Source organism: Nicotiana tomentosiformis, chromosome 2 (genome assembly GCF_000390325.3).
Source record: "Nicotiana tomentosiformis chromosome 2, ASM39032v3, whole genome shotgun sequence".
NCBI classification, from domain to species: Eukaryota; Viridiplantae; Streptophyta; class Magnoliopsida; order Solanales; family Solanaceae; genus Nicotiana; species Nicotiana tomentosiformis.
In genome coordinates this window covers 118,271,723-118,285,297 of record NC_090813.1, presented here as the reverse complement: position 1 = coordinate 118,285,297, position 13,575 = coordinate 118,271,723, and the positions used below count along the sequence as shown (strand labels likewise).

General features: G+C 34.7%; 1 long non-coding RNA gene across 1 annotated transcript; it reads right to left on the bottom strand.

Annotated features, from left to right (window-relative positions):
- Nucleotides 1-9,060: 9,060 nt before the first annotated feature.
- On the bottom strand, nucleotides 9,061-11,044 carry LOC117277845 (uncharacterized). Its single transcript, XR_011413529.1, has 3 exons — nucleotides 10,504-11,044; nucleotides 9,759-10,323; nucleotides 9,061-9,438 (listed from the first exon to the last, which is right to left on the bottom strand). It is a non-coding gene; the product is annotated as an uncharacterized lncRNA (long non-coding RNA).
- Nucleotides 11,045-13,575: the final 2,531 nt, after the last annotated feature.

Genomic DNA, 13,575 nt, shown 5'->3' with positions numbered 1-13,575 from the left:
AAATAGGTTGTGGATTAGCCATCATAACCAACTCAATTCTTAACCAAGAATTCATCTTGCTAATCATTACTTTCTTCCTACAACAATTTTAATTTCTGTAACAGCTACAGATTAATTCCTTCATCTATATCTGTCCAACAACTTTGCCTATAAAAGGGCAGTCTTCTTTGTGAATTATCCAACACAGAAAATACCTTCATCTTCTCTTCTTTTTGGGCAACTATTTTGTGCAAATTCTAAACTTTCAGCCACGAGTGCACGTGTTTGGAGGTGCTATGGAACCTTGGGGAGCGACCGGCCTTAACGATTTGCACCCAGTCGGGCCGAAATCGCTTTCAAGTCAGTGACCTGCCACGGCACAATATTTTTGATAAGTTGTTCTTCTTTCATTCTTGTTCTTAGTCAATATTATATACTCATTTTTCTTACAATTTGAAAGCGACTTCGCATATAATATTGACTAATGGCCACCACTTTAAACAAAACACTCCCTGATCTCTCAAAGCTTGAGTCTTTATATGGAAACAATTATAAGCATTGGTCCCAGAAACTTTTAATTTTCTTTGAACAATTAGAAGTTGATTATGTTTTTGTTTAACGATCCTCCTGCTGATATTGTTACTGAATGTTCTAATACTGCTAATACTGTTGTTGCTGATGATGCTACTAAGAAGAAATTTGAAAAGGATAATAAAATAGTGAGAGGGCATCTGCTTAACCATATAACTAACCCTTTCTTTGATTTGTTTATAAATTATAAATCTGCTAAAGTCATATACGACAGTTTGGAGAAGAAATATGGAGCAGATGACGCGGGAAAAAAAAGTATGTGGTTGGAAAGTGGATTAAGTTTCAGATGGTTGATGATAAGCCAATCATGGAGCAGGTTCACGAATATGAGAACTTGACTGCTGATGTTTTGAACGAAGGCATGAAAATGTGTGAGATTCTTCAGGCTAATGTTCTGCTTGAAAAGTTTCCACCTTCCTGGAGTGATTATAGGAATCAACTGAAATACAAGAAGAAAAACTTAACTCTTCAAGAACTGATCGGTCACATGAGGACTGAGGAAGCAAACCGTCTCAAAGATGAGGAGTCTGAACGACTTAAGGATAAGATGGAATCTCTCTCTCTTAATTCTTTTAAAGCTAACCTTGTGGAATCTTCTAGTACTTTTGTAAAAGACAAGTTTAAAGGAAAACAGAAGAAAGGCCAGAAGAAAGGACATGTGAAGAAGCAGAATTACTTCAATAAGCCGGAGGGCCATATTCAAAAGTCTAAAGGACCTTGCTATGTCTGCGGTAAAATTGGTCACAAGGCTTTTCAGTGCAACCAGAGACAAGGACAAAGCTTAAAGAATGGAGGAAAAGCTCCAGTCCAAGCTAACCTTACTGAGGGTGGTGATGTCATTGCTGCTGTGGTTGTTGAGGCAAACATGATGACTAACAAAACTGACTGGATAGTGGACACGGGCGCTTCAAGGCACCTTTGCGCCAACAAGGAGTTGTTTCATGACTTTGAGGAATCTGCTAATGGCGAGTGTGTCTATATGGGTAACTCCACTACGGTTGGAGTTATAGGTAAAGGAAAAATTCTCCTTAAGTTAACTTCTGGAAAAACCTTAGCCTTGAATAATGTTCTGTATGTACCCTCCCTTCGTAGAAACTTAGTTTCTGGTGCACTTCTCAACAAAGCAGGTCTTAAACTTATTTTTGAATCTGATAAAATTATTATTTCTCGTGGGAGAGACTTTATTGGGAAGGGTTAGCTTAGTGGGGGTTTATTTGTACTGAACATCACTCAAGAGATTACTAATAATGCTAGCACTTTTAATTATGCTTATATTGACGAGTCTATTGATTTGTGACATGGTAGACTAGGTCATGTTAATATTGCTTCTATTAAAAGACTTAGAAAAATGAAATTAATTCCTACAATTAATTTTGATAATTTTTCTAAGTGTCCTGTTTGTGTAGAAGCAAAACATACCAAAAAGCCTTTTAAGAATGTAACCAGTAGAAAAACAGAAATGCTTGAACTAGTACATTCAGACTTAGCAGATTTCAAGAACACTGTTAGTAAAGATGGAATGAAATACTACATCACCTTTGTAGATGACTTTTATAGATACACTAAGGTATATCTTCTTAAGTCAAAAGATGAGGCTGAAAGCATGTTTTTGAAATACAAGGCAAAAGTAGAAAATCAATTAGACAGAAAAATCAAGAGGCTTAGGTCTGACAGGGGTGGTGAATATAGTACTAATACTCTAAAAGCCTTTTGTGAGAAAAATGATATTATTCATGAGGTTAGTGCTCCCTATACTCCCCAACAAAATGGTGTAGCCGAACGGAAAATAGAACCCTTAAGGAAATGATGAATTCTATGCTTTTGAGTTCGGGTTTATATGATAATATGTGGGGGAAGCTATTTTATCCGCATGATATGTTCTTAATAAAGTTCCTCATAAGAAGTTAGATAAAACCCCGTATGAGTTATGGAAAGGGTTTTCTCCTAACTTGAAAATTCTGAAAGTGTGGGGTGTTTGGCTAAGGTTGGTCTACCTGATTTTAAATAAGTAACTGTTGGACCCAAGACTTTTGATGCTATTTTCATTGGTTATGCTCAAAATAGTGCTGCATATAGATTTATGTCTTTGAATGATAGTTCTATTTGTGAATCTAGAGATGCAGAATTTTTTGAGCATGTTTTTTTATTGAAAAATAATGTGCCTAATAATGCCTGTACATCTATGTCTGTTAATTCTCATATTGTGCCTTCTTCTAGTATTACTACTAATGAGCATGAAAATGAACTTAGAAGAAGTAAGAGGCGTAGAATTGAAGCTAGCTTTGGTCCTGACTTTATCACTACTTTCTTGACTGAAAATGTTGATTTTGATGTTTTGAATAATGAATTAGTGTCTATCTATTTAATAGAAGAAAACCCTAAGACTTATAATGAAGCAATGAGGTCAATAGATGCTAGTTTTTGGAAAGAGGCCATTAAAAGTGAATTAGACTCTATAGTTTCTAATCACACTTGGGACTTGTCTGATTTGTCTAAAGGTTATAAACCCATAAGTAGCAAGTGGATATTTAAGAAGAAATTAAGACCTGATGGTACAATTGGGAAATATAAGGCTAGACTTGTTATTAGGGGTTTTAACCAAAATAAAGACATTGATTACTTTGACACTTATTCTCCTGTGACTAAGATAGCGACTATTAGAACTCTTGTTGCTTTAGCCGCTATTCATAATTTAGTGATACATCAAATGGATGTTAAAACGACTTTCCTAAATGGTGATTTAAAGGAAGAGATCTATATGCCTCAATCTGAGGGATTTGTGATCTAAGGACAGGAGAATAAAGTATGCAAATTGAGAAAGTCTTTGTATGGTCTAAAGCAGGCACCTAAGCAATGGTACGAAAATTTTAATAGCATATTAGCGGGTAATAGTTTTGTTGTTAATGCATCTGATACTTGTGTTTATTTCAAGATGATAGGATCAGATTGTGTTATTAAATATTTGTATGTGGATGACATATTAATCTTTGGCCCTAATGTGAATGTCGTTAATGAGACTAAGAATTTTTTGTCTTTTAAATTTGAAATGAAAGATCTTGGAGAAGCAGATGTGATTTTAGGGGTTAAAATCAAAAGAACTTCTAATGGTTTTTCATTGTCTCAGTCTCATTATATTGAGAAAATGTTGAAAAGGTTTAATTATTTTGATGTAGCACCTGTGAGAACTCCTTATGATCCTAGCATACACTTAAAAAAGAAGAAATCTAGTATTTCTCAAACTGAATATGTTAAGATAATTGGTAGTATAATATTTCTCATGAATTATACACGACCTGATATTGCTTATGATATTAGTAGATTAAGTAGATATACTCACAACCCTAATAGTGAATACTGAAATGCTCTTCATCGTTTGCTAAAGTATTTTAGAGGTACTATGGATTGGTGTTTGCATTTTAATAAATTTTCTGCTATTTTAGAAGGATTTTGTGATGCAAACTGGGTTACTGACAATGATGAAGTTAGCTCCACTAGTGGCTATGTGTTTACTTTGGGTGCAGGTGCTGTTTCATGGAAGTCTTCAAAACAGAGTTGTATAGCACGATCTACTATGGAGTCCGAATTTATTGCTCTTGAGTTGGCAGGGCAAGAAGCCGAGTGGTTGAGAAACTTGTTGGCAGACGTGCTTTTGTGGGGAAGACAAGCTTCACCAGTTTCTCTACATTGTGACTCACAGGCGGCAATTGGAATTTTCAAAAATAGTGTGTATAATGGAAAAATGAGACATATCCGCATTAGGCATGGTGCGGTAAAACAGTTGTTAAAATATGGTGTTATTTCCTTGGAATATGTAAGATCCCAAAGAAATTTGGCGGATCCTTTAACCAAGGGTTTGGCAAGGAGAGTTATCCTTGAAACGTCGAGGGGGATGGGGCTAAAGCCCATGGATTGAGAAAGTATAGTGGATACCCGTTTGTGGTCAAACGAAGCCATATGAGACCTCAATATGCACTACATTTCCTATCCCTATAGCGTGTGGTAGCGCTTTATAAGGTTGAGCTTATTTTGCTCTTAATAATTCCATAGCCTTAAGGTAGTCTATGTGTATATAGACTTGATAGAATCACCTACGTGAGTGTAGAGGTGCGGTCGCCTTTTATGAAAGACTTGGGATGTCTTTCTAGAGCACTCATAAGACCCAAGATATGTGCATGACCATAAAAGCACTTTGTTAGTATCGCGGAGTTTGCATAAAATTAAGGATATAGTATGTGTTGTGGGGTTCTCAACTAATATCCATTCAGTTCAATAGTACTTCACTTTGTATTGTTGCCTCATTTTACTACGTGTCAATTCAAATCGAAAGATATTGATACTTAAGTACATGTTCCTTCTTTTGCCCAGAATTGTTCTATTTTTGTCTTTGCATTAGTGGGGGATTGTTGGTATTATTTATAATGCAAAGTCAAAGATTTCTTTTTGAAAATTTATTTACCACCAATAGCCATGAGTCTTTTTATTTTACAAGTGTCCTATCAATTTCCAAGTGACTTCTTGCATGAAACCTTAAAGCCAAGTGTTGAAGGGCTTTGACAAGTGGCTATGCAAATCTACCATGTGTCTTCATGCATGGAAGACTAGGTACACTTATTAATATTGAAGCCAAGTGGACTAATATATTCGGATAAGTGTTAAAAGAGTCTCCACACTTGTCATACATGCAACCTCCCTAATTACCTATAAATAGGTTGTGGATTAGCCATCATAACCAACTCAATTCTTAACCAAGAATTCATCTTGCTAATCATTACTTTCTTCCTACAATATTTTTAATTTCTGTAATAGCTACAAATTAATTCCTTCATCTGTAACTGTCCAACAGCTTTGCCTATAAAAGGGCAGTCTTCTTTGTGAATTATCCAACACAGAAAATACCTTCATCTTCTCTTCTTTCTAGGCAACTGTTTTGTGCAAATTCTAAACTTTCATCCACGAGTGCACGTATTTGGAGGTGCTGTGGAACCTTGGGGAGCGACCGGTCTTAAAGATTTGCACCCAGTCGGGCCGAAATTGCTTTCAAAGTAGTGGCTTGCCACGACACGGTATTTTTGATAAGTTGTTCTTCTTTCATTCTTGTTCTTAGTCAATATTATCTACTCATTTTTCTTACAGTACTGACAATGTAAAGATTTTTACATTATCATTGTAATTTAATCTGGATAACAGGTTAGTTACCAATTTTATCATGTTACAAATTATTAGTATTAATAATCATCATATAAATTTTTCGGTAATTACCTTATAAGTAATTTGATTGGTGTAAACATTTATTATTCTGTCAGCGCATCAAATTTAAACACCGCGTTAAATGCTTATGTGTGAACTCTACTCAAAATTATGGTTAACTATATCTAATCATAATATTTACTACTCTTTCCCAGAAAAGGCCCAACTAAGGCTGGACGTTATAGGCGACATGATCAACATACTTTATCTTGGTAAAATCCTCAACGAACTGAAGTTCACTACGAGTCATAATGTAGTTATTGTAAGTTGAAAAGAAATAAAATCAAACTCTATTGGTTCTTTCACACTTGGGGGGACAAGCAATGAATTCAATTTGCATTTATGAGCGTACGTTCTCAGCACATGAACTGGAATGGGTTTCAATGCTTTGAAATGATCATATCAGCGAAGTATAAATGTTCAATAATAACAAATTTGACCACTAATCTCTTGGTCGCAAATTCAAGGCAGGGCGTGCTAAAATCTACATAATATGTGATCCATGAAAGGAATGAGGAACTCGAAGCTTCTTCTATGAAGCTGGTTCAGCAGCAGAGAGAATCTAATGGGAGATTTTAGGAAATGATAACTGCTTGCTTTCTTCATTAACAATACAAGTATTTATATACACATGATCAAGTGATCAATGAACTAACTAACATGACTAATGAAGGCTTAACTAACAGATTAGCTCCTTTAAGTTACAACTGTCATGGAGCAAACTAACTTCCTAACTACCTTACTGCAATATCAATTCATAATACTCCCCCTCAAGCTGCAGGGTATAGAATGTTAAGCACACCAAGCTTGCCTAAGAGATGAATGTGTTGTGCTTGACTCAGTCCTTTGGTAAGTATATCTGCCAGCTGGTCTTTTGTGTTTACATATATTGTTCTCACCATTCCATCCTTGATCTTGTGTCTAATGAAATGATAATCTATCTCGATATGTTTAGTGCGTTCATGAAAGATAGGATTAGCTGCAATCTGCATATCAGACTTGCTGTCACTCAGAATTGTAACAGGAACCTTAATAGAAACTCCCAATTCCTTGAATAATCCTAGTAGCCAAGTGACCTCTACAACAACTGAGTCCATGCTTCTGTACTCAGCCTCTGCTGAACTTCTAGACATTGTCTGCTGTTTTTTTTTTTATTTCCATGAGATCAAAGATTCACCAAACTTGATCACATAACATGTGACATATATCCTTGTGTAAGGGCAGGCTGCCCAGTCTGAATCACACCAACAAGTTAATTCTTCAATAGTGACTTCTGACCTCAACCATATACCTTGGCCAGGAGAGCCTTTCAGATACCTGGCTACCCTCAATGCATCCTCCCAATGAGACTTTATAGGTTACTGCATAAATTGGCTTAATGTTTGGATGGCATAGCTAATATCTGGTCTAGTAGTAATGACACACATCAGCTGGCCAATCAATCTTTGGTGTAGACCATCATCACGTAGAATTGCATCATCCTTAACTCCAGTTGAATCATCAAACTGTGTTATGGTGAGTTTTAAATTTGTTACTAAAGGAGTAACAACTGTCTTGGCTCCACTGAGTTCCGTATCAGAAATGAGTTATAGAACATATTTCCTTTGATTTAGAATCACTCCTGTACTGGATCTCAAGACTTCAATGTCTAGGAAATACTTGAGTTCACCTAGGTCCTTTAGCTTGAATTTCTGATGCAAAACATGTTTTGCCTCATCTATCAGTGTTTCATTGCTTCCTGTTATGAAAATCATCAACATACACCAAGATAATAACCAGGCCTTCTTCCTTTCTCAATGTAAACAAGAAGTAATCATGGTTACTCTGCACAAATCCTACCCTAGTTAAAGCATCAGATAACTTGATGTTCTACTGTCTTGAGGCTTGCTTGAGTCTATATAAGGACTTGAGCAGTTTGCAGATTTTCTGCTTCCTATGTCTTCTTTAACCTTCAGGCATTTCTACATACACTTCTTCACATAGATCTCCTTGCAAAAAAGTATTATAAACATCCATTTTATATAAACTTCATCCTTTGGAGACTACTAAGGCTATCACTAATCTGACTGTTACCATTTTCAACACTTGTGTAAAAGTATCATGGTAATCAAGTCCTTCTTGTTGACTATATTCCTTTGCAACTAGTTTAGCCTCGAACCTTTCAATCTCACCATTGGCTTTATATTTAATTTTATACACCTATTTGGATCCTACAGTGTGCTTTCCAATAAGGTATCGAGAGGGCTATCACAGTTAGGTACTTCCCAAATTCTCTTGTCTTCTAGTGCTTTGATCTTTTGCTTCATAGCTTCTATCCATCTGGCATCCTTCACAGCCTGCCTAAGGTTTGTGGTTCTACCAAATTAGAAAATTGGGCTAGCCTGACAGGAAGCTGAGATCCTTCTGCCTACATGTTCTTAGATGTTGGATCAGATGTTTGAGGTGAAGGATCATATTTAGCATATGCATCAGTAGTAGAGTTTCTCTCATTTTCCTCTTGTGTGGCTACTCCATGTGCATCTACATGTTGAGTTTGTTCCTCATTAACATGATTGGTCTCAGATATAGGAGTACCATTATCAGGTTGCTGCAGGAAATTTTGAGCATCTAAATCAGAGTCAATAGTAGTTTGAGCAAAAGGAAACTTTGACTCTCTAAACACTACATCTTTGCTAACAAAGAACTGTTTTGTAATAGTTCTATCAAGATGTATCCTTTTTGTCTCTCTGAGTACCCCATGAGCAATGCTGACTTTGCTCTTTCTCCAAATTTATCCCCTTTTAGAATAACCGTGGCATAACACAAGCACCCTATGATTCTTAAATGAGCAAATGATGGTAGCTTGGCATATATTGTCTCATAAGGACTCTTCCCTTGGAGTGATGCAGAAGGCAATCTATTTATCAGATACACAACAGTTGTAACACACATTTCCTAGTATATGATAGGCATTTTGGACTGAAACTTAATGGCTCTTGCCACATCCAAAATGTATCTGTGCTTCCTCTTCACAACAATATTTTGTTGTGGAGTATGGACACAACTGTTTTAATGCAGTATTCCTAAACTTTGTATGAGATCTTTGCATTGAGAGTTAAAAAACTCTATGCCATTGTTTGATCTCAAGATCTTTACCATTTTACCAAACTGATTTCTGACCATCAGTAAAAAATTCTTGATGGCAACTATAGTTTCAGACTTAAGCTGCAACAGATAAATCTAGACATATCTACTAAAGTCATCCACGATAGTTAGGAAATAATATTTCTTGTCAAAAGTAGGAGTTTTATAAATCCCCCAAAGATCCATGTGAACAAGAGTAAAAGGAGCATCGGCTATGGACACACTACTAGAAAACATAAATCTAGTTTGCTTAGCTAGTGGACAATTATTCAATGACTCACTATTTATATTCTTGCCTAACAAGGTAATATTCTTCATAGCTGAAAGAGATGGATGCGCAAGTCTTTGATGCAATAACCTGCAATCCTCTTTTACAATTGCAACAATTATGCCATATGTGTGTTGGTGTTGTGTCTTATTTATGACATTGATTTCTTTGAAAATGTACAAGCCACTTGTTTCTCTACCAATTCCCTTCACCCTGCCACTGTAAAGGTCCTGAAATAACACAAAGTCAGGATAGAAGTTAACTGAGCTACAAAGTTCCTTGGTTAATTTGGAGACTGATAGGAGGTTAAACTTGAACTCAGGAACAAACATGACATCATGTATGGCCTCATTTCCAAATATAGAAGCCCAAGCAGTGTGTGTAATAGGAATTCTATTTCCATTAGATAAGTGAACCATATCTCTACAAGTCATAGTAGCTTTATGGTCGTTTATCAACAGATCATTGGAAGATGCTATGTGATGAGAAGCATCAGAGTCTACAATCCACTCATCTGTATAAAATTTGGATATGAGATAAGTAGCTATACCTTCCATGTTGACTTGACAATCAGAGGATGTATCCTTGTTCATCAAATCAAGAATTTGTTTATACTGTTCCTAGTGAAGTATGGTGCCTTCCCAGTTATTCCTCCCAGTGCATCACCACTTGATGATGATCCTTGAGAGTAAGAATTTGTGTTTTCAAGTACATTGTTGGCAGTAGTGAAAGGTTGATGAGAGCCACGTCCAAAGCCAAACTGACCCCCATTACTATGACCATATTGACCTCCAGTATTACCAGATTTCCTTCTTGCCTTGAAGTCTTCAGGATAGCCAACAATTTCATAACAGTTCTCCTTAGTGTGATCTTTTAAACCACAATGTTCACATTGCAGGAAAGACTTATTGTCTTTGTATCCTTGGCCTCTACCTACTTGCATAGCCATTTCATCACTCTTCTCATTTACTGAGCCCAGACCAGGAGAGTGTTGTGACTCATCTTCTATCACCATGGCATATGCTTAATTTAGGGGAGGTACATTAGTTTTCAACAGAATTTGGCGCCTAACTTGATCATAAGAGTCATTCAAGCCACTGAGAAACTAGAGAAGTCTCTGCTGTTGAAGATGTTCCACATATTCCCTTGAGTTTGGAATTAGTACCAAGGCATCATACCCATTCCATAGACTCTTCAACTTAGTGAAATGGCTTGAGACAGAATCAGTGCCTTGTGAACGATTGGCAATGGCTCTATGTAACTGAAAAATGCACATTCGATTTACCTTATCGAACCTCTCCCTCAGGTCTTCCCATACAAGATGAGCATTCGATGCATATGCAATTCCACTCAGAAGTTCAGTGGAAACTGTATTCATGACCCATGATAGAACAATGGCATTACAAGTTTTCCACCGTTCATACAATTTAGTCGTAAATGACTCCTTCGTACAAGTACCAGTCACAAAACCTGACTTCCTCTTTCCTAGAAGGGCAATTTTTATCGTTCTGCTCCATAATACATAATTTTTAGATCCTATAAGTTTCACAAGAATCAGAACAACACTAGGAGTATCTGATGGCCCAAGGTATAGAGGATAAGTGTAAGGAATTGTTGATTCCGCCATTGATGAGCAGGAATTTGAATTGAGAAAAACTGTGAACTAATCGAAATAAAAAAAAATAGATCACTAGATAGAGATTATCAACCTCAGTAATTGACAAGCATCGGTGGCTCTGATACCATGCTAAAATCTACATAATATGTGATCCATAAAAGGAATGAGGAACTCGAAGCTTCTTCTATGAAGCTGGTTCAACATCAGAGAGAATGAGCTAATGGGAGATTTTAGGAAATGATAATTGCTTGCTTTATTCATTAACAGTAATATATATGTGATCAAGTGATCAATGGACTAACTAACATGACTAATGAATGCTTAACTAATTAACATACTAGATCCTTTAAGTTACAAATGTCATAGAGCAAACTAACTAACTAACTTCCTAACTACTTCAGTGCAATATCAATTCATAATAGGACGATATTTTAAGAAAATCACTACTTATTTTTTAATAGTTCATATCAATTTAATGACTATTGGTATATATTTAGTCGAATGGATGATGAAGATTTCTGGATGGGGAAATGGGTCCAACTTCCAGGTAATAAGGAAGTTAAATTTTCATTGAAACTAGGCTTACCACTACGAGAAAACTGCCAAAAATTATCCAAAAAAATAGACCGATTTTTGACCGATTCGTCGAAAAAATAGTGATCGCTAAGGTATGACGACCGAAGACGATTGCAATTTTCGATCGATGTCGGTCGGTTAATTCAACCAAAGTTTGATCACTTTATCTGACATTTTTTGTTGGAAAAATAAATATACCGACCGAAATCGGTCGGTAAAATGTAAATTATTTTTTAATTATTTTTCAAAATAGCGATCGATTTCGGTCGGAAATATAATTATTTGATAATTTTGCATTTCTTTTTAAATTTAAACAGACCGACCGAATTGGTTTGGAATCATTAAAAAAAGAGAGGTTATTTTCGACCAACTTCGGTCGGTAATTTTAAATTTTTGCAGATTGCACATTGAAATTACCGACCGAAGTCGGTCGAAAATTATGAATTTCTGGGTTTTAATATGAGAATTTCGACCGAAATCGGTCGGAAGTCGATCGGTTTTCTGGGTAAAAACTGGCAGAATATGGCTGCTTTTAAGCTACACCACCTGACAATTACATCCAATAACCATCCTATAATGGCAACATTATATTGCTGTCATTCAACCTCAATTAACCAACAAAAATAATAATTAACCAACGCCCACCACAACAACAATGCTAATAACAACAACGCCAACCACAACAACAACAATACAAATGTTCAATAACAAAATAATATCAACAACACAATCATCATTCAAAACTATTCCAACTAAATATTGTGAGCACCTAATTTTTAACTATATTTCAATTTTTATCACCTTCTACTATGTAAATACTTTTAGAAATCTAATATATATTTTTTTAGCTTTGTTACATTTTTTTTATATAGGGTAAGAATTAAAAATAATTTAAAAGGTCAAATTATTACTATTAGTATTAGTACTATTTTTATTTTTTATCTTTCTTTTAAAATAAAATAAAATAAAATAAAAACCGAAAAAATTAAATATTGTTTTTAAATTTTTGAATGGGAATAAAATAATAAAAAAATTAAAAGTATGTAATAAAAAAGTAAAAGTAAAAGTAGGTGAAAATTATTTAACAAAAAGTAAAAGAAAGTGAAAAATTAAAAAAATAAAAGTAAAAGAATGGAGAAATTTTAAAAATGAAAAGAAAAAGAAAAAGAAAAAGAAAGTTGGAATTAAAAAAGAAAAGTAAAGTAAGTGGAAATTAAATAAAGAAAAGTAAATTAAGTGGAAATAGAAAAAAAGAAAAGTAAAATAAGTGAAAAATAAAAAAAAGAAAAGTAAAAAAAGTGGGAAATTAAAAAATAAAAGTAAAGGAAAGTGGAAAAAAAAAGGGAAGTGGGAATTGTTTTAATTAAAAAATAATAAAACAATAAAAAAATAAAACAAAATCTGAAAAATTCCGAAATTTTTTCTATTAATAGAAGAGAAATGTGAAGAGAAAGAAGAAGAAAAAAGAGAGAGGAGAGAATTGAGAGAATTTTATTTTTCTTCTACTATGCTAAGAGAATTTCTACTCGTGTCATTCTTTCTTCGTCTCTTCTTTCGAAAAATCTAGCTATTCATCAACCAAAATCCAACAAAAATACTTCATAACATCCCTTTTTACACGCCAAAAAGTGAAGTCAATAGTCGAGGTCGAGGATTCCATTGGAGCTCCGTTTACTAGCTTTGATGTTCTTCTTCACTTATGCTTGTTCGACGTTCGTCTGAGTTACTGTACATGTTCTTGGAAACTCATTTAATTGAAAATTTTGAATTAAAGGTTTATTCTTTCCTTTATTCTTTTAATCTTATTTCATGTCATTTTATTTATTTGCCTTTAAACTTTATAAATAATAATGTAAATTAGTCCTTAAATGCTTTATACTTAATCATGTTTCTAGAAATATGGTATTCAAACTTGCTTTAAAGTTGGGAAGATTTGGACCCTAATAAGTTTGGGTTTCAATTGTTGGATTGTAAGCTATTGGTATATGATGGTTTATTTATTCAAATATCTAAAATCATATACTTCTTCCACAAGTAATTCCATAATTCATGACCTTACAATAATCTAAAAAATATAGGAAGAATAATGAACACCGATAGAGTGCTTTAGGCTCGCGTTTAATTAGTTTATCGCGATTATTTATAGTAAGAGGAAAATCCGTCGACTTTAAAA